General features: G+C 40.4%; 1 protein-coding gene across 1 annotated transcript in view; it reads right to left on the reverse strand.

The window, feature by feature from the left end:
- LOC145443984 (uncharacterized) overlaps nt 1-21,120 on the reverse strand; it is a 45,834-nt gene that overhangs the window by 19,858 nt on the left and 4,856 nt on the right. The window lies entirely within an intron of this gene.

Here is a 21,120-nt window from a genome sequence, read left to right on the forward strand (position 1 = left end):
TGAGATTTTTTGCAGGAAATACTTCCATGTTCATGGGCTCCATTATAACTACCCGACTACGGCGCTGTGGTTTCACTCTAGTTACCACTAGCAACAAGTCTGTAAAATTGACATCTAATTTTAAGAAGGCAAAAAGTACACACTAAGTTCAGAGTTTTATACAAATATGAAACAAAATATAGTTATTCACAGAAGCGAAAACCTCTGTGCGGAACCGCTATATGCAGTTTACATGGACACTTGGACAGCATATTAGTTACACAAATATATAATTGAACTATCTATGATTGCACTGCTGTGTCACTTTCGACCCAATAGATCCCCAGATGCGAGAGAAACCGAACTCGCGAAACCCAATTCCAAGGCCCACTTCTGCAATTAAATATCTTGTATTCCTCACAACGCATATGCAGGGCATACGCCAGATTACGACTAAAGGAAAGGGAGCATATAATCTGGCAACTTATATCGTCGTTAATCTAACGCCGCTGTTTCAGTGGTCCTTAACTGTATTCAATCGTACAATCATCGTATTTTGCCAATTCCAATGTTCGAGAATAAAGGTGTTGAGACGTGCTACTTCAAAAACCGTATGATCAGTGTATATTATCTGTATATGATTTTAAGGTATTCAAGTGAGAAGCAAGAGCGCGGGGTAATATTTTGGAATCAGTGGTCTGGTCCGGCCCGCGAGCGAGCGATTTGAATGCTTGAATCCGGCCCACGACGCAATTTGAGTTTGACACCCCATTTTTAGGTAATCTAGCCATTACATCAAATAGCCAATAAAATTAAAAAAGAATTATTTTGGAACTACCCTACTATAGATATTTTTACTTGAAAAAATATCCTGCATTATTGGAGGAAGATATAAACAATAGGTACCATAAATTTCCGTGAACTTTGTGACCGGAAATCTAGGTGCATTTGGTATAGTACACTGATTTCAATCGATTTTAGCGTATCCCGTGGAGGTCAAATCACGGGTATGGATCACAGTTGACGTGATGTTGTTGCCGTATGCTAATCAGATTATATTCGTTAGGATCGAAGGTTTGAAATGGGAAAATTCGCCCTTGCCGATTTTATTGATATGTCTGTATACTTGTCATCACATGGATGACATATTTTAATGCGCACTATTGCCAGGGCGTGCATGGTCTGTAAAACCTGGTCCAAACATACGTCAAACGACAATATGAGATATTTGACCTTATACAAATACCTATTTAGAAACACTCTTCAGCAATATTAAATATCTATCCTTCCCGGTATATGTTCATCTAATATGGAATCATAATCTTATTATCCAATCTAGAGATTGCCAGCTTTTCAAATATACGGTAATCCAAGGTGACATCTCGGAATTTGTAAGACTATGCTCCGATAGCACTGATGGTTGACTGGTCTACCGTCGGACTAATGTTCACCTGTTTTGGATGTATACTAGTAAATGCCAATTACCTTATTACAGACTCGATTTAGTCCAAGAGGAAATGATTTTAAATAAATGCTAATACCAAATCGGCGGAATTAAAGCCGTAAGTAAGCCATGTTTAATACGGTGTCCGGTCAATACCGAGAATGCCATTACCGAGAATGGGCATTGCCGAGAATGCAGTATATGCAATGCGGGCATGTTAGGCATATGTATAGGTCGTGTGTATGTGCATCACGGCGTTGCCCCATTCGGTGTCGATTCTCAGGTATAAATCTAGACAACGTCCGTCCCAGTAAATTAGATTCTTGGCATTGGCCATTCTCGGTAATGTCCATTCTCGGTGGTATCCATTCTCGGCAATGTTCATTCTCGGTGGCATCCATTCTCGATAATGACCCTTCTCGGTAATGTCCATTCTCGGTAATGTCCATTCTCGATAATGGCATTCTCGGTAATGATTTTCTCGGTATTGGTATAGAAACGTTTAATACATATCTTGTCTGGCAATCAGCCCTGATGTATATCCATTATCCAGTCATGTTAAGATTATTCATAAACATCGCTACCATACACAGGGCCGTAACAGCACTTCGTCAGCCCCCTCCCAAAAAAAAAACTTTGGTCTTGGGCCCCCCATAGGGTTATAGGCCGAACTTCTGCCGAACCCCCTTCCGGCGATACACTGTTTACCGCTATTGATCATTATCATTGGGAGTTTGTTTAGTGATCCAGTTTTGTTGCCTAAGCGCGCAAAGCGCGCAAAATTTCTAGAATTCATGATTGAATCGGTCAGTATGATCGGGAATTGCATATATATCGTTATCAATTTTTATCTTCTCTCTGCTCACGTAATCAGATTTGCCGGTAGAGCTGAGTGAGGTGTGTTTGAAAAGGTAGGACCCCTCAATAATAATTGAACATCTTCGGGCGTATACCCGTTGGCAGGAACGAAACAGTACCTCGTCAAGCACCCAAAAACGTGGGTCTTGGGCTCCCATAGGATGTAAAACGACCCCCCATCACGTTGTTCGCGTTTGCCACGAAATCATCTGTACTGTATTGTGAGGCAGCGCCACGCGCGAAAATTTTCGATAATTTATGATAAAATCGGTCAATCAGATCGGCGATTGCATATATATTATGCTATCAATTTATTGTCCTCTCTACTCACGTAATTAGATTTACCGGTAGAGCTGAGTGAAATGTCTTGAAAACGGGAGCGCCCGTAAATAATAATTAAACATTTTCGGGCGGGCGGACCCGTTGATATGACTTCGTTACATGATGTTATTTCGTGGCTTCCAGTCTGCTATATCAAAAAATATAGAATCGCTCAAACGTAGGCTTCTAAACTAAGAGACGCACACTATTTCAAATTGGTATTTCTTCACTGGCATAAAATTTTTCCCAGCGGGATGGTATTTGTCTTGTGAGGTTCAGATTGCAAAGACAGGAACATTTGGCGCCAGTCATTTAGACGCCTATGGACAATTAAACCTATATGTATTTTGTACTTCGGTCAGCATACGGGCATAGACCTTTTCGGCCAAGGTTTTCTCGCTGCTGATCGTTCTGGCACACTTCTTGGAATCGCATGTTATATGGCCTAAAACTAGATTGTATGTCTTGGTGGGTCGTGGCGCGGTAATGGCCCAATACCTAATAATAAAGATAAATGGCTGCTGGAAAAATTTGAAAAAATTGCATAAATTTTCAAAAAATACTCCATGATTTATGCTAATTCACGAAATAATTTTGGGCCTCCTTCCAGCTCGCCCCCCCCCCCGATTGGGGGGTTTGGGGTGCGGCAGTTACGGTGCTGACCATACATTTGAATGAAGTCGCGATTATGTTCCATCTTCAAAGGCGGGCTTCGCGAAAGAATATTGATCGTCTGGGGGATATTTCACGAAGATGGATCGAAAATCACACGATAAATTTCCGGCTTGGCCTAGTCTGATTACGTCGCTCTATCTTAGTGTCACTTAAAATTGACCAACGTTACTTGATCGACCCGAAGCGAAAGGAGGAAAAGTGCGTCTCTATACCCGTTGCATAATTTATGTTTTTTTGGCATGATCCAAGAATTTTACTAAATGATTAGATATTCCAGCACGTGTATGTTCGGATTGTTGGTTTTCCTGTGACGTGCGTAAACATACGCCCATTTGTTATCATTAACCACATCTGCTGTCTCCCTGTGGGCAACATTAACATAACATCATTGTCCCCGTTGATTACAGCTGGGCTTCTGGCGACAAGCGCACGTTCCTAGTACGGTATTAGCGACTTGGACTAGTGGCATTAATTTCCAACCACCTTGATCATACCAGGGCATTTTATTGCCCGCGAAAAATTCGATGAAACTTACTTTTGAATATAAATGCGCGGACTAAAACCATAGACTACATGAACTGAAGAGGAAATGCGATACTTTGAAGCCTGTTTATTGATGTAGCGTGAAGGGTACAATATAACGGTCGAGAAATCTACAGCAGGAAAGCATGTCATCGTGAGTGAGCTCCTGAAGGATGCCGCACGAACTTATACGAGGTCGCATTACCGATTACAAACGCTTCATTTCCTAAGGTGGTAATTAATGTGTACAATACTTTTGGGACAATGAGGTATTCCATGATATAGATAAGCATGTATGAAGTCATGTACGCAAAATCGCTTCGAATTAGCATTGTGACTGGGGTTAGTTCGGATATCAATAATTTTCACTATCCGGATAACGGATATATCCGGATATTTGAAATTTAGTTAACCGGTTAACAGGATAATGAATGCTAAGTAAGATAATCGATTTCACGAGGTCTGCATGAAAAATGGATCGCAAAATCATTACACAGTGTTATGGTAGATTTATACGCACACGCGCAGTACGAGCGAATACGAGAAAAATCACGCAAATTTCATGTTCACTGCTTCTGCAACTCCCTCCTTATAAAGTACACTACATCAATAGTGGTATCCTGTAGGGATGGTGTGAACCTCTGCAAGGTTCAGGTTCGTGTGAACGCGAACCTTTTTGAAAGGTTCTGTGTGAACGCGAACGTGAACCTCGTGACGTCACGTGATGTCATATTGCTAATTCCAACCCTATCTTTCAATGAAGTGATAGCCTATATTAATGTGCACGATACCCAGCGACGACTCGGGCCACAATGCTGAAGTACATATTGGTGTTTTAGGTTGCTAAATGTATCAACCTATAGGCAATCAGATGATACAATACTCCCATAAAATCAATATCATCCGTCGCTTTGCCAACAATTTCGACGAGGACTTATCCAGGAAATATAAGCTTACGCCTTAACGGTCTTGGCCATACCGGACAATGTATTCGGCGTCTGAGTGTTGCTGCATTGATATTGAGCAGAGTGTAAAACAGGTTTCTATACTTGCTACCGATATTAGGCTACCCCACAAGTTATAGAGCTGTAGCCAATACCTCAATCGCACGGATTTGGTTTTAATGATACAGTTAACATATGAAGACAAGATTGACCTCGTACGCCTGCTAGGTTTGTTACATCAAAAAACGATATCAATCTCATTGATTGGTTGAATAAGCATCATTCGCTGACTACATGTAGTGTAGTTTGCTCGTGATGTTGTGTGATTGCGGGTTAAGTTCACAGCAGAGAGTCCCTAAATATTCACAAACGGAAAGCTGGATGTTTCGAGCAAACTTTTGTAACGAGGCAAGTAATTTTTTTTAGGATTGTCAAGGTGCATACTCGTTTTGTGTTGATTCTTCTATACATAGAGTGACCCGCAGTTAAAATGAAATAAATTCGAGCCAAATATGTCATAATGAAATGAAAATTGTAATATATGAAAAAGGTTCACAGTGCAGAACCTACCAAGGTTCTGTTGTGAACGCGAACTTCCAAATTTCCGAGGTTCACACACAGAACGCGAACGGGAACCTCACGTTCACACCATCCCTAGTATCCTGTAGCCGAGACCGGAGATTTGTAACAAAGAGTCCACACGTATTAAATGCCCTTTCTGCTTACACAAAATGGGCTGGATATAGTAAGCAGCGCTTCCTTTTTGCCCATTCTTCTGTTTCGGTGTCCAGTACTGCAAGGACGAGTAGCTGATACTGGAATTGAGGCCGACATGATAGCTCGCTCTAATTCCTCCATGGGGAATTCACATGATCAGGCCCGTAGCCAGCCGAAAAATAAGGGGGGTGGGTGTTTGAAATAAAACGAGGGGTGCTTTAAATTGAACGAGGGGGGTTCGATTTTTTTTTCGAATTTAGTATCAGTGGAAATCAATTACGCTTGCACGCACGAACATGTTTGCGAAATGCGAACATTCGATGTCATTCAGTTTCGCGATGTCATTAATTAATCACAATCGCGGATCATAATAGTCTAGTCTTAGCGGCATATTGTCTCCAAGCCACCAAGAGATAGGAGCCAACGCATGCCAGGCCCGAGACTCGATGGTTACGCCAGCGATGATATCGTTCGTACCATGCCTATTGCAGATGCGATTGTGTAGGCCAGCGATAATATCGTGAGTACCAAGCCAATGCGATTATGTGGACCAGTGATGGTATAAAGTCCACAGAGCCTATTGCAGATGTGATTCTGCCAGCGGAACTATAGGCTTGTTGAAGACACGAAAAATCAGGCCAGCAACGATAGCCGAGTTAGCAGCAATCAATGACCTAATTTGGCGATCTTCTCAGCGGGAAATTGCGTCGCGTTACACACTGCATTGACGTATCTCGCTAATTCGAGACACGCTTCTCGCTGATTGGCCCCGCGCAACACTGATAATACGATTTATTGAAGCTTCCTAAAAGTGTAAAACGCAATATTAACGATACTATTTTATCCGGTTAACCGGCAGATTTATATCCGGATATCGGATAACAAAAAAACCTGCGGTTAACCGATTAACCGGTTAACCGTTATCCGGATAATCCAACCCTAATTGTGACCTGCCGTCATATTGTCACACGAACCAGAACCTCTGACGTTCGCCCCATCTCCATTAGACAGTACTTCATGCAACTCAAACCTTCCATGGTTTCATGACATCACGAGAACCGAAGGAATTTGTTATATGCTGTCCATTTATACACCTTTGCGTTACGTCTGAAGCAAAGCAAATTTTAAGCAGTTCTGTACCTACGCATATTTCAGCGATTAACCTAACACTGATAGTGATGATCACTCACTGTGTCGTTGTGCCAATGTTCAGTCCACTGTTGACTATTTCTGCACTTTCGCAGTCGTAGGGCGCGACTGAATGGTGCATCTCCCGGAAAGCAACAGGGATTTTTGTATATCACAGGCAGGTAGAGTGTACTTTCATGCGGCAAGAAACGCTAAATCATATCATTTTCACGTAGATGAACCATCTGGAACGTGTGACAACGATTCGTGTTGTTTCATATTTGGGAACGTCGGTAAAGTACATTCTCGTAATAGCATGCATCAAGTGCACAAAAGTCATATAACTCCAGTTCGATGCTAATAATGTCCTTTCGTGTAAGTGTACTGTACAATGTACAAGATGAACAGTGCGATAAATCCAATCCACTTCTCCAAGATGACATTATGAGTTTAGCCATACTCACGCCCAAACATTCACAAAACAATACCTTTACAAACATTTGAAATTATGTCTAGGCGCCCCAGAATATTAACGGATATATGCGAGGAACTCGGACAAAGGCACGCAAAATAATGATAAACAAACCAACTTAACTGTTGCTTATCTTCGATTTTGAATACATCAAGTGGTGTTTACTTGTAATGCGAGCAGTCGATAACTTACGTCACAACCTTACTGTTTATTGCAGACGTTAGCTTAGATATACATGGTATCCAAAACCTCCTTAGTCTCTTATATCTCTTTCAAGGCGATACTTTTTTGCGCTCACTCTCGTCATTGCTCGTTAGACATCGATATGATTTACAGTGGGCTTCTACAGCCAAGCTATTTGAACTCCGCGACACAGCGACCAAATGCACTGAATATATCCTTCAACCAAATCATTATTTGATAACATCTCTAGTGGATGCGTGCGTGCCCATTTCTATGTACGCCAAATTTCATAACGCTTTGGTCCCATGGGAATAATTTCTGTAGATGCGTTGTAAGGCAGCCGCATCTAAGATCAATTAACCCGCTGTGATAAGTGCTGAATTTTTCTGATTCGCATTTTAAACACTGTCAATCAAACTAGAGCTGCTCCTGATTAGAAACGAACATTAGGTACAATGTTTGGATCGTGATAATATGATTGCGATTTTCTAATTTGAGAAACACCGATAGGAAACTTATACATTCTACTAAGACGGAGGTTATCATTTACTAACCTGAGGAACCAGAGGTGGTCAAAGTAGTCAAGAAAGCTACTCAAGTAGAAGTAGAAGTAGCGACGAAAAAATATACTCAAGTACGGTTAGAAGAACTTCTTCCATAAGTAACCTAAAACTACTTGAAGTAGAAGTAAAATTGACTAACTTTAAATCTACTCAAGTAAGTAAGAAGTTGTGAAAACAATCGTAATTCGTTCGCATGGATTGTAAAAAGGTGCAAATTGAGCTATGCGAAAGGTGCCGACTTTGATTCATATTGATGCATACCAGGAGGTATTCAATTTTCGACAGCATAAGCAACCGTCCGCATCATGGGATGAAAATGGTAGTATTGATATGGAAATGCGATACTAATCCTCTGTTTAATCGAACACCACGTTTTAGAAAATATCATGGTTTGGCGCACTCCCCCACATTATAAGGCCCGTAGTTTAGTCGGAGAGCAATACGGAGAAGTTGTATAGGATACGGTGTGAACACTTTCCGCGATTAGTACACGTTAATAAAAAATATGGGGGGTCGTAAAAATGCCATATTGTGTAGCTTTATTTCCGGAAATTAAAGGCATTACTACACTTGCTTTTATACTTCAACATGTATGTTATCGAGACAAAAGACCTGATATGAATTAGAGCTCAAAGTATAGGATACTGGGGATTGAAAGTGAAATATAAATAGTAGGCCTGCTTGTAAAAGCGGAATTTGTATTTCATGTCTAAAGACAAAAAGTTTTAGAGGTTGTATGCTAAAACAGCTCTAAAACTAAAAACAAGTCAGAGTTCACTTTTCCACATTTGGACTGCTAGATTACGATATGATAAGTAAATGCTAGATTGCGAAACATCAGTTTCAAGCGTTATGATGAGCCATATATACAGTGGTGAAATATTTCATATGGGCGAAGGCCGGCGGCAATGCGGTGTGAACGGAACCACGCCAACCCGCTACCGAAGTTATATTCACCGATACTTTCGTGAAATCATACTGGTTACTCCGTATCCACTGAACGCGAAGCGCGACGAAAATTCTCGGCTTTACTCAACTTATATGAAAATCAAATATTGATAATCCGTGAAAACAGCCCCGAGATTCCTCAGGCTATCTTCCTGATTAAAGGATTAAGCTACTTCTACTTGACAAACTGAAAGTAGCGAAAAGTAAGTAAGTAGAACACAAAATAGTACGAAGTAGAAGTAGCGAAAATCAGATCTACTTGAGTAAGTACCAGAAGTGGAGGAAAACTACTGGAGTACTTCGAAAAAGTAGAAGTACTTCGTTACTGACCACCTCTGTGAGGAACCCTTACGCTAATCTGCAATCCTTTCGCCGTACCGCCGTACCTGTACTACAAGTTTTCTCTGAGCCGCAAAAAAAAAACATACGTCAGTGACGTCACACGTGTATCACATTACTATAGAATGCTGGTGCACACTGCACTAAGGAATTGTATATCAGCAGAATGTTAAAAGACCAAAACCATTCAAATATGATTTTCACGCACAACGAAATTATTATTATGAATACTTATCGGAAATCGGTGTGATTTCTGCTGTTTTTTCCCAGAGAACAGTTCAGGCAAGCGCTTTTTCGCCTTAGAAATTGCCACAGTATTGTTCGGTCGAAACGGAACAGCGTGATACGAACTGCTTAATTGCAAATGAGCGTATACACATTGTAGATATAATTGGCATTTCAGAAGGACGAGGTTTCGATTTTTTTGAGACTAACCTGCCCTGCCTACGCCAATGCGTACGTGCCACCTCGAAAGTAACAATTCGACTACTAATTGCGACTGATTGGATGTAGTCAATGACGGCCAATATATTGGCCTGTCATCACGAATCATATGTATGAGCTGAGTAGATGTCTTGACTTCAAGAAGAACCCGTGAGACAGGCTCAGCTAACCTCTGGGGAAACTCCCCAGAAAACTCTATACCAGTGGTTCAATAATTCAAAACCTACTTGTATACAGACTCTTGATCAGTAGCGTGTCATTTGCAATACACAAGGCCGCGAGAGGTTGAGGTATCGTAATTTTACATTTAACCCTATTAATATATGTTGTACCATATCCTGTTAGGCGCTGGCGCATGCTGTTTTATTTAATACACCCATGGGGCTTAGTTGCACGGTTGGCGAAGCATTGCTTCCTTGCGCCTCTGCATTACGGCATAAAATTCGAACTGAGTCACGGAAATAAGGTTCAATTTCAATTAGATGAATTTTGTGTCACAATGGATATCGCATTGCTTCCCTATATGCTGCGGTCGTCAGGAACAGCGACTATATTCAGAGGATCTATCGATTTCGAGGGGGGTTCTCATGATCTGACTAGAATAATATTTACATTCCCGGAATCAATGCAATGCTTTCAAGCAAGACCGGTATGAATACGTTTACAGCCGTGTCGCCAGCAAGGAGAAAGAAGTACGCTTTATATCATGCTTGCACACATGCAGTAGACGGCACGGTAAACGGCAGTCCACATGTGACCACCCTGCGTTCCTTCACATTGGTTTGATATTCCACCAGCGAAATTAATTATGAGCATTGTAAATTACAAAATTCATTGTTTAAAGAGATACGCCTGGCAGTGAAAAATAGGACATAGACGTAGTTTCGTATTTCATGTCAGCGGCATACGGCAACGGCCATGCGCCAATTGATAGCCTGTTGATAAAAAGTTACGTAGTCAGGTATGGGGCCCCACTGGCTTTATCGCCGTATGCAACTTTAATTTAAAGTAGTCGTTTATAAAGAGACGTGCATAATAATAATAAAATCGTCATATTATGGCACCAAAGGTTATCATCAATATTCACATATTGTATCTGTTATGCTCAAGTGAGTGTCTGCACGGCATTAAGTTTCAGCGGAATTCTGGTGGCTTCAATTTATATTGATCAAGAAAGTGGCTGCCTATCAACAAACCAGACGTAATAAATGATAGCTGCAAGCGACATAGTCAGGGCCATAACACCACAATAGCAGCCCCTGCGACTGGGGTCTTGGATTGACCACGTCCGCCATCAATGCTAAGTTACATTCAACGTAAGTAATAATTTGTAACGGTGAAGGTCGTAGATCTGTAGATTATGGTAAATTAGTTGGAGGAATACTCTACTGAAAATAATGGGCAATGGTCTGAGTGAATCGCTCGGAGAGCGAAGGGGAATTTCAAAGTTGGAAGGGAAAAAGGAAAACACCGATGACGATTCACCTTTAGGAATTGACAGCAATAATTAAACATTAATTAGACGAGTGAATCTCCCCGCATGCCACCAGGAAAGGTCTTGGTTACCATGTACAGGTCGAATACCGCTGATCTATAGTCCCAAATATTTATACGTGTGCAAATCGATCAATAATTCGCTGTGGTCCCGGATATAATAAGGGAAGAAAAGCGGACATTTTAGTCTATATACTAAAAACATACTAAAAAGTTATTGACACAAACATACATGTAGATGTTTATTGTTCATTTTAAATCATGGATAACAGTAGGCCTATATCACAAGTCCGTATATTTTGATTCGCTGAATCTATTTGTTTCCAAAGCCTTCTTGTCGTAATGAGTTGTATCCTCGCCATGTACAAATCAACGAATGTTTTATGTCGTTGAAAGTACAGGCAAATTTCCAGAATGGCTTTCATTGCATGAGCCTTCAGCGGTGATGGTTTGGAAGGCATAAATTGTTAAAATATTCAGTATATGATCATGGAATATTCATTCAATCCGGAACAGACTATTCGCGACACAAGACCTGAACTTTCGGCCGAGCATTACGGAATAGCGTAGATTCGTTCACGAAAGACATATTTGAAGCAATCTATAATGATAACGTTGGGTTCGTACCATGGGTGCCGAGTGCTCATGACTAACCTTGGTACGGATGTATCCAGCACGCAGATATATGACCATTGGTTAGTAACAGAGTACTTCTACGTTTTGGAATACTGAAGTTTATACTTCTGTCTACATCACCTTTCGGCAAACAAGGCAAGTTATTACTTATTTTGAAGTCGCACCTTAGTACCTTAGCGGAAATTTACGATTTACTTCCACTTCTTCTTCAGCGCCAACGATGACTACTTTGGCCCCATATTTCTTAGCGACTCAAGACGGACAAACAAATCAATTGATCAACGCTTTACTACGAACTGGATGAAGACGTGTAGACTTGGCACCGGAGTAAGCCGCAGTCGCGCAGCAGTAGTAACTTTGCAACACTGATCTCCCACTATCTCCGAGAAACTATTTCAAGATACTGTTTTCAGCTAATCATTCACACAACTCCTCTGCACACTTTGGCACTCTTAGCACTCTATGCCATATTCTCAGCAATCGAGTAATACACATTTGTCTGAATTCCGGTTTAGCCAATACACAAGGTGTCTCTTCCTTAGGTTCATCGCATTTGTTAGTGACTGATGGCCGTTACTGTAAGGTGTCATACAACCTGTCATTACAACACCTCAAATTTTAATACTAATATAATAAAAGGGGTGATTTAAACTCTGATCGTGCACATCGTACAAAATGCTACTGACGTAGATTGAACCCTGAATGGTTGCCATCCGTGGAAACTGGGGATTTATCGACATGCGAGAAGATCGCATAATGGTGACTGGTAACGCGTCCGGCTTCTTGATTCAGCATTAGCGGGATGGCATGGAGGGGTGGTTCATGACTTAGAATGACTTACAAGGCCTTTTCTGCATCTTTCTTGGGCCAGCGGAAGATGCACATCATGCACACACGGCCTGCATATGCACATACCGAGTATACATACATACCATGAGTCGGTGTATATACCGCAAAAACATCAAGGACAGAAATATATGTCTTATTCCTCTACCATATTTTTATATTAGCTAACATGTGTACGAGTATTGCAACATGAATCTGGATAAAAGCACGGGTCCGAAATGGTATAATTCTACTCAAGCACAGGCTGAAATGTGTCTTCGTGACATACCAACACATACGAAGTCGTAAGACAGGAATTTATTTCAAGATCAGTCGGCAAGTTTCTCTACGCAGCATCCACAATGCGATCGATTTTAGTTCTCGACTGGCACCTTTTACGATATATAGTTATCGATCGCCAGCGAGGTCTGGCGACCGCAATTAATTAGTCGACTTCCAACTTTTCGACACGACGCTTGGGTGTCCAAGGTTCCCAAACTTATTCATCTTGTGGTACATCAGAAAAATTATAAATCACTCGCCGCACACTCAGGCCGAGAAAAGGTGACTAAAAAGATCGATATTTTATTTTAAATGAACAGAACATATCCAACAGAAAGGAGCTTGAATACCCGCATTTTGTCATTAATTCCTAGCAGTATCTCTCGTTTACAGCTTTTGATATCAGTCAAAAAATAATAGCCACGTTCGCGTAGCCATGAAGATATACTTCTGTACCGATCATGGAATAGGATTTGGAAGCAGACAGCTAAATCTCGTCCAATATATTTTAAAGAAACGGCTTTTTTAAATGGGCCTTTTAGTAAATCAGTTAGCGGAATTATTCCTTGATTTATTACGATGACATAATTGGTTTCACTGTCACGTGTGCTTAATTATCAGCTGTTGAAAAAGGTAATGCGCATATGCTAGTCTTCAGGCTTTTTTCAAAATATTGAATACAGTTCTTTTCCAGAAATCCGGAAATATTCGTGGCAAACCTGAGAACATGTAGCGGCACACATTTTGGGAACCACTGGTCTAAGGAAAGGGGTTGGGTGAAATCTCGTCTTCGAATGACGATAAACCGTGTCTCGCCGCTATAATTCACGAAGTATGGCACCTATTATTCGATTTTCAAAGATCTCAATTATATTGCTTCTTCCGATACGTACAGCTATAGTCGCCATTTCCTTGATTTTAAATCTCGATAAGTGCGATCAGACGGGAATTTGACATCGAGCGTTTCTTTTTATTAAGAATCTATACATACGTACTACATTAGTATATTGAGTGAGCGACGTCATCTGTAATGTTCCTTTAAGTAACAGTTTTCGTTTTCGCACACGTCATCTAGGGGCAAATTGGATTACATAAATCCCTAAACATTTCATTTTGTGTACGTACCCCAAATGACATTTCTTATTAGTTTAAAGTTTAAGCCTATGCTTTTGCGCCTGATGTGTGAGTTTGTGGTTCTAATTAATCAGATATCAGCCTGTCTGCAATGGATATCTTATCTCTTCTATTGATCGGAGTCCCAACAATATTATCCTTTTCACCAAGTTTGTCCCAGAACTTACGACATTGATTGTATAACGTTATAGCAAACTAATGCGTTGAATCCAGGGTCACTGAATACGGCAAATGATTTATAAACGCGGAATCGCTGAAATTGGAGCTGTCATTCTACACTAGTTCATGCGTGTTGACTAGGCCTACTGTCTTTTAATCATAACTAAATCCTCATCTATTATTTACAGATTTTTTTCAAATTTCAACAAATCAATCTCCCATGAAAGCTCAGTCAGCAGAGATTGGTCTATAATCGATAGATTGCCTTCATTTTTATTAGAAAATTTATTTTATTAGCATATATACCTCCATCCATGCGCGGTCGGACGTCGAAAAGTACCGGTAATCGGCTTATTATCCTTTTTACAATGTCATCCTACCCCGCGTATGAGAACGAACTATTCATATACATTTTACATAAAACTGTTTTCACTTTGCTTGTGCGCTGACGCATAGATATTTCAAACTGATATCTCAAGCACTATCGATCTCTTCTGCATAAACTTGGCCACTGGAAAAAACTTCGAAGCATGAAACTGTGTAGTTTGAGTCACATGCATCACGCCCTCGAAATAGCAATACCAGGATCAGGATTAAAACGCAGAGACGGCGGAAACGGACCCTAAAACTCGGAGATAGCGGGAAAAGCTAAAAACCAGGATTCCGTAAGCGCTAAAAGGGAGGAAGATACAGAAGGTCTAAAGCGCGAAAACTGCGGAAAATGAAAACTTACAAACTTGGGAATAACTAGACGGGGAATGATTCATCCCTTTATGCAAATAGCAGAATGATTACAAAAATGAAAACCGGAATTCGCGTATCTAAAACGAGGAAACAGAAACCACGCGGCACGTTGAGCATAACACCATGTCAACCTATTAGTTTCATTTGACCGTGTATGATTCACAATGAGCAGACGACGGGCCGACTACAACGGTAGGCCTGTAAAGTAGGTTACAAGCTGTAAAATGCCAAATGATAAGATCACCGACAGTGCAAACATCTACGATACAAACGAAATGCAGGTTTAGAACAATTTGATTCTGTGAACAATTTTGACAATTTTTTAACCTAACGCTACAATTTTGACAATTTTTTGACCTAACGCTACAATTTTGACAAAATTCTGACTTATTTTGACATGTCAAAAAATCGTCTTATGACCTAAAAAAGATGAAATAAACTTTACGATGTAGAACTTGCTTTATTTTCGTTGTGTCACATAAAAGGTAGCCTAGATAATTAAAATTTCCACCCGTTCATAATATTGTTATGTCGTGCACTCGACTCGAATTCAAGCCTAATACTCGACTTAGAATCGAGTCACTCAGTCACTCAATTTTGTTAAGACCTACTAAAAATACATCTCCATTATGTTTTAAAGCTCATATTCAAATGTTATCATATTGAAACAATGACCAAATAAATAATAATAAATTAAACTATTAAATATTTCGTCATGATATGAAGGTACATAGTTATATATACAGCATCCGAGTAACAGCGATTCATTCACAATAAGAAGTGTCGTGATAAAGAATGTTCAATGTAACCCAAGCTAACCTAAAACTTATCTTAATACAAGCTAATCTGACCCATCACATATAAACCCAACCCTAATTCTAACCCTAATTTGAGCTTCGTACCCTAATCCTATCACTAGCTCGCTGGCATGACACCCGCCGTTATAGATATCTACGCGCTGCTAGCATAACGATAATTCCATCCAAAATACCGTATTGAAGGTTGTGTTCACTTGGCCCAAACTTTTCAGACTGTACTGGACACCATAAATAAATAATGCTGCATATACCAACACCGATAAACCACGATGATAATTAGAAGGGCTATATAATCCTCATTCGCCGACATTACAAGAGTGTGCTGTTCAGTTGTAGAACGTTGAATGCTACAACTCCGTTTAGATGCAGAAAAACTGTTTCTTCAGAAACGAACCATATGAAAAAATTCCCTGCATCGATTTAATTGGAGATTGACTTAAAGCTATAGCTATTCTTGCGCATTGGTACGCATTAATTACCGGAAATAACTCATGCAGAACGATATATGCCACACGTTACATCAGCTTCCATCTTCCTAATACATTTACTGGTTTCGAAATAATAACATCCAAGCTTCAAGTTCAACAGTGTCTATTGTCCTGCTCATAAATTATCCTTACCTCGAATCCTTAGATGACTAGACAACTAGAGACTAATAAGACATCTTACATCATTCATGTGGCCCGAAAATCATTCCCTTAACACCTACTCCGAGACTGTGGAGTGATGCATCGGACTTAATCGATCTCAGTTGAAAGAAGAGCATCGTAAACATGAAATCAGGAGTGAATGCATACTATGGCTTCCTAATCGTCTCCAGCGATTGCCAGCGCTTGACCATTAGACCTGGATGATACGTTTTGCTACGATACAGAGCAACCCCCCACGCAGTGCCCAACAATTCCTTAAGATTTTGTCGCTTTCTGTGCTGTTTTGACGCGCAAATTCGGACACCATAAGCTCTCTGACATTCTTCTCTTAAAATTGACATGTATATATCGAATCTTGATTTCATTATTTCGTTAGTATCATCGATATAAACGTTCCGTAGTAGGCTTTACATTCTTGGCTTCTACCCTAGAAAATGCACTGTATGCTTCACAGTTTCGTTATATCCAAATACAAAATTTATAGTACACAGCACGTCGATCGTAATGGGAAAATGTATCCTTCTATGTGAAAAAAAAAACTTATCTATACATTTACTCATGAACCGGACTGTCTGAGCTGAAGTGAACTTGCCGCGCGTTTCCCCTTTTATTCATATACTTAAGCAGACACTCGCGCGCACACACGGGAAAATACTGCATAGGCCGAAATAGTGAGACAAGCGACTATAAGCCTACATGCTTCGAATAGCGTATTCCTTCTCTTCTTAGCCGTCGCTAAAGTGAAACATCCGTCAGTCCCGTCGACAGCGAGAGTTTTGTGGATCAACCACGCGAAATCCATAATCATAGAAGCAATCTTCTAATTCCGATGTCCGCAATTATTAACATCAAAGATGATAGATTAAGCGAATAAGGCTCTTCACTCGGAGTAATGTGCACTCCGCAAGGTAGCGCTAAAGAGTTTTCCCAGTAGCACTCCTAACTAGGGCTGGGCAAAATCGAGTGCCTGAGTAATTCGATTCTGAATCACGTAATATGCTTCGAGTCGAGTCGAGTAATCGAGTACCAACAATTATGACGTCATAACAGAATGTAATGCGTCAAAGTTCAGATATGTACCGTTTATGCCACCACAAAGAATATAATGCCTGTTATCCATCTCATAAATGATACTTTGGTATTTTTCGGACCATATCGATTTCATTCCACTTGGTGACAATGTTGTGAGATTATCATGACTTCGGAAATGTGCTACGTCCAGTAACCTTCGTGGGTTTGTACTATATGTTTCGTATGCTACGATACCCCAATCAAGGTGTTAAGGCAGGGCTGGCCAACCTTTTCAGCCGAAGGGCCACATTCGATTGACGAACTCTGGCGCGGGCCACTATCCGCGCCAAGCGCGAAAATTTTTTGAAGTTCATAGGTTAATAATATTGTCACTTGATTATATTGCGGGCCTGCTGTATATCGCTGGGCTAAGTTTTCGAGGACTGGGCTATTCGGCGCATGGACATATCGATATCGAAAGCTGCGACCAACATGCGTCAATCATTTCGTGCCTAGGTTTCATAGTTGACGGTCTTACTGCCAGTGCAAACGCAAGGTCGCACATGTTGAACGACACTTTATCTCGTAATCGCTAATATAGTTTGACTCAATCTGATACATTGGGTGTTCTTCAATTTTCACAAAAGGGCAACAATATTAAGAACAAGAAATCGAGTGACAACATATTGCGTTAAGCTTGTAGAAAATTTTGACCTTTGATAAATCTATCGCAAATGATTCTGCTTTATTGTAGTGTACGAAGATATACCAATATATGAATGGTTGATGGATCTGTCAATGAGTCGAAACTGATATTTTAGTCATCACATCTCAAGTGTTGCGGCCAGACTATAATTAAATTTTTGGTGGGCCTTGCAAGTTCACAATCTGTGCAATCCATTTTTGATGATATTAGAAATTTCGGAAATTACCTCGCGGGCCACTCAAAACCTTCTCGCGGGCCACATGTGACCCGCGGGCCACGGGTTGGCCGGCCCTGTGTTAAGGCTTCAACAGTGAAAATTAGTATCGAAACTATAATTCCCATGGATAAATTAACTTTCAGCGGCTGGAAGCGCAAAATTTCAGTACTCGAAAAAATCATCTTTTACTACTCGACTCGAATCATCAAAATTAATACTCGATTCAGATTCGAGTACTCGAATCATTGTGCCCAGCCCTACTCCTAACCCAAAACGCACAGAGAAAGATATCGGATGTACCTATAAGTTCTTAGCGAAACTAGAAGAATGGCTTAATGCCGATGCGGTGCCATCCTATCCTTGAAAAGGACATTGCAAAACCCCATGCATACTGTCTAATGAGAGTGTACACTGTACAGATTCGATTCATAAAATTGTTTGAATCAAGACACTAACTTCAAGTCACGGGCCATTTCGAGTCACCGCAGATTTTGACATGAACCAATTCTAGCTGTCCCAAATTATCCCGATTATTAATATATTTCAAGTCACCAGAGATTTTCATATTGGGTTGTTTGATTTATTGTGCGGATGCAGATGTATGCTCTATGCATGTTGGCTAGACCTTCCCAATGTTGGTTCTCGATATATCATTTCTAAACTATTTATAATATTGCAGACACAGGATATTTTTGAAGTCGTTGTGTACTCACGGATACCCACGGGTATACTCCTTGCTACACAGACAAGGGTTGTAATGACTCGAATAGAGTCGCGATTTTTTGGTGACTCGACTTGACTCGAGTACGTTTTTCAAACGCGTAAAATGAATCTACTTGAGTCAATTTTTGTATTGACTCGACTTGTACTCGAGTCATTGCACATGACTCGAACCAAGTCATATGACTATAGGACGGTCAAGACAGACATTTCATTGTAACTTCGAAGAATAGTACGGTTACTACATATCTGGTATTTCGTCTGTCAGTTCTGATATACTTGGAAAATATGACCAGAAACTGTCAAGACTGAGGATAATTACTATATATTATGACTATTGTGACTACTATATAATGACTTGGACTCGGAATCGAGTCAAAACACGAAGAGTCAGACTTGACCCTCTCTTAGCTGACTTGGACACGGACTTGACTCGGTGGTGAATTGAAAATGACTCGACTCGACTTGACTCGAGTCAAAACTATAAAAGTGAGATTTACTTATGACTCGGAACCTTTTGACTTGGTTACAACCCTGCTGCAGACGATATGAGTGTAGTTCAATATAGCGACTTTCATTCAATGAAATTCGGCATGACGACTGTAGGCGGTCTAGAGTTCGTATGAGTAGCGCAGAAATAATTTTGGGGCGTGTAGCAGAAATATGTTGCCGGTAAATATCGTCGAATTAGACAAGAAAGAACCAACGGTTCTTAGCAAAACATAACTTTGTAATTAACAACCATTAAACTGATTTGAACATTTTTGCCTTTGGAGTTGTATTCATGCTGGCCTTCGATGTGGCTTCAAATTCAACAATCGACTTAGGACACATCGCACAAATTGTATCGTTATTACAGACTATGCTCATTATGGGTGCTCGGACTGCTTGTAAACTCCATTTATGTACATACCATCATACCGCCCAAGGCGTATTCAGGCACCTGTCTCCCACCAGAGTTCAACTGCGCGGAGCCTCAGTCAGCGCAACAGAAGCGATACTTATTGAACTAATTTATGTATGCTGGTTGTAATGATATGCAATGTAATGCAAGTAAAATTAGCAGGTAAATGTATGCCGAAGACAAATCTGTTTTGTTTGCGCTGTGTTTTCTGACAGATTAACCGCATGGAAAACATAAATGTAATATTCCATATTCTGAATAATAAAATTTTGGTACTGATCAAGTGGTAATTTTTAGTGCTGCTGACAAGTTCAGAATGCTTTGCGAAGAAAAATGTTTAATGGCACGAAAATTGACTAGAAGATTTGTCTCCGAGTCAAGTCGAGTCATTTCAGGGCAGTGACTCGACTCATGTTCAAGTTCAGTCATGAATCGAGTCGTCTCCACGCTGGTTCAGATAGAGACTTTTGGCACTGTAATATTCTGATTATAATATCATATCCGTCGCATCGTACCGAATTGGGTGCTATTGATCGATCTCAGCTTTGCAGCGGAACCGTTATGCTTGTCAGTGATTAATTTAACCCCTGCGTAAGCTGCGAAATACGAATCGCGAATCCCTGTGTGGATTGAATTGGCATAGCGCAGGACTATATGTAGAGTTCTTCTTGCAATAATTGGTTTCTGGTTTTTATATATCCCGCGAAACCAAAACTTAATGAAAAATAACGAATATCGAGGTCAAGACCCCACTTGCGGGTAGAACTTGGATCATATCATTAGGAGTGTCTCAAGAAAAGCGGTTTACATATTTAGTGTCAATTGATTTTGCGCAAAAATGGGCGATATAACGAGATTACGTGAAATCGATGGAAGGAAGATCCAATAAGGTAACGGGGTGCGTATGCTTCGCGCGCATTCCTCCGTCTGAAAATCGATCCGGGCTAGGATGAGTAACGTGTTTAGACGCATGTCATTGTTTAAGAAATCAATGTTATTCGTAGTGTATGGAGTGATTCAGGTTTATAAAAGATGGGAAGATGTTTGTTTTGACAGTGTTGTATCCCGTATATCCTTATTCACGGAAACCTGGCATACTCACGTTATCGACCTGACTGCGCTGGACTATTTGTTTAGTTGCGTCACGGTGATGAATCACGCATATACTATCAATTTGTTCACATAATTCCGCCAATTCGCATGACCATCCATGGTGTAATTAGGATAATTAGATGTACCGTTTGTTTGTATCGTTATATGGTTGCTTAGGAATAATCATTAAG

This window comes from Botryllus schlosseri, chromosome 8 (assembly GCF_051294905.1).
Source record: "Botryllus schlosseri isolate E-star chromosome 8, Bs_hap1, whole genome shotgun sequence".
Classification (NCBI taxonomy): domain Eukaryota; kingdom Metazoa; phylum Chordata; class Ascidiacea; order Stolidobranchia; family Styelidae; genus Botryllus; species Botryllus schlosseri.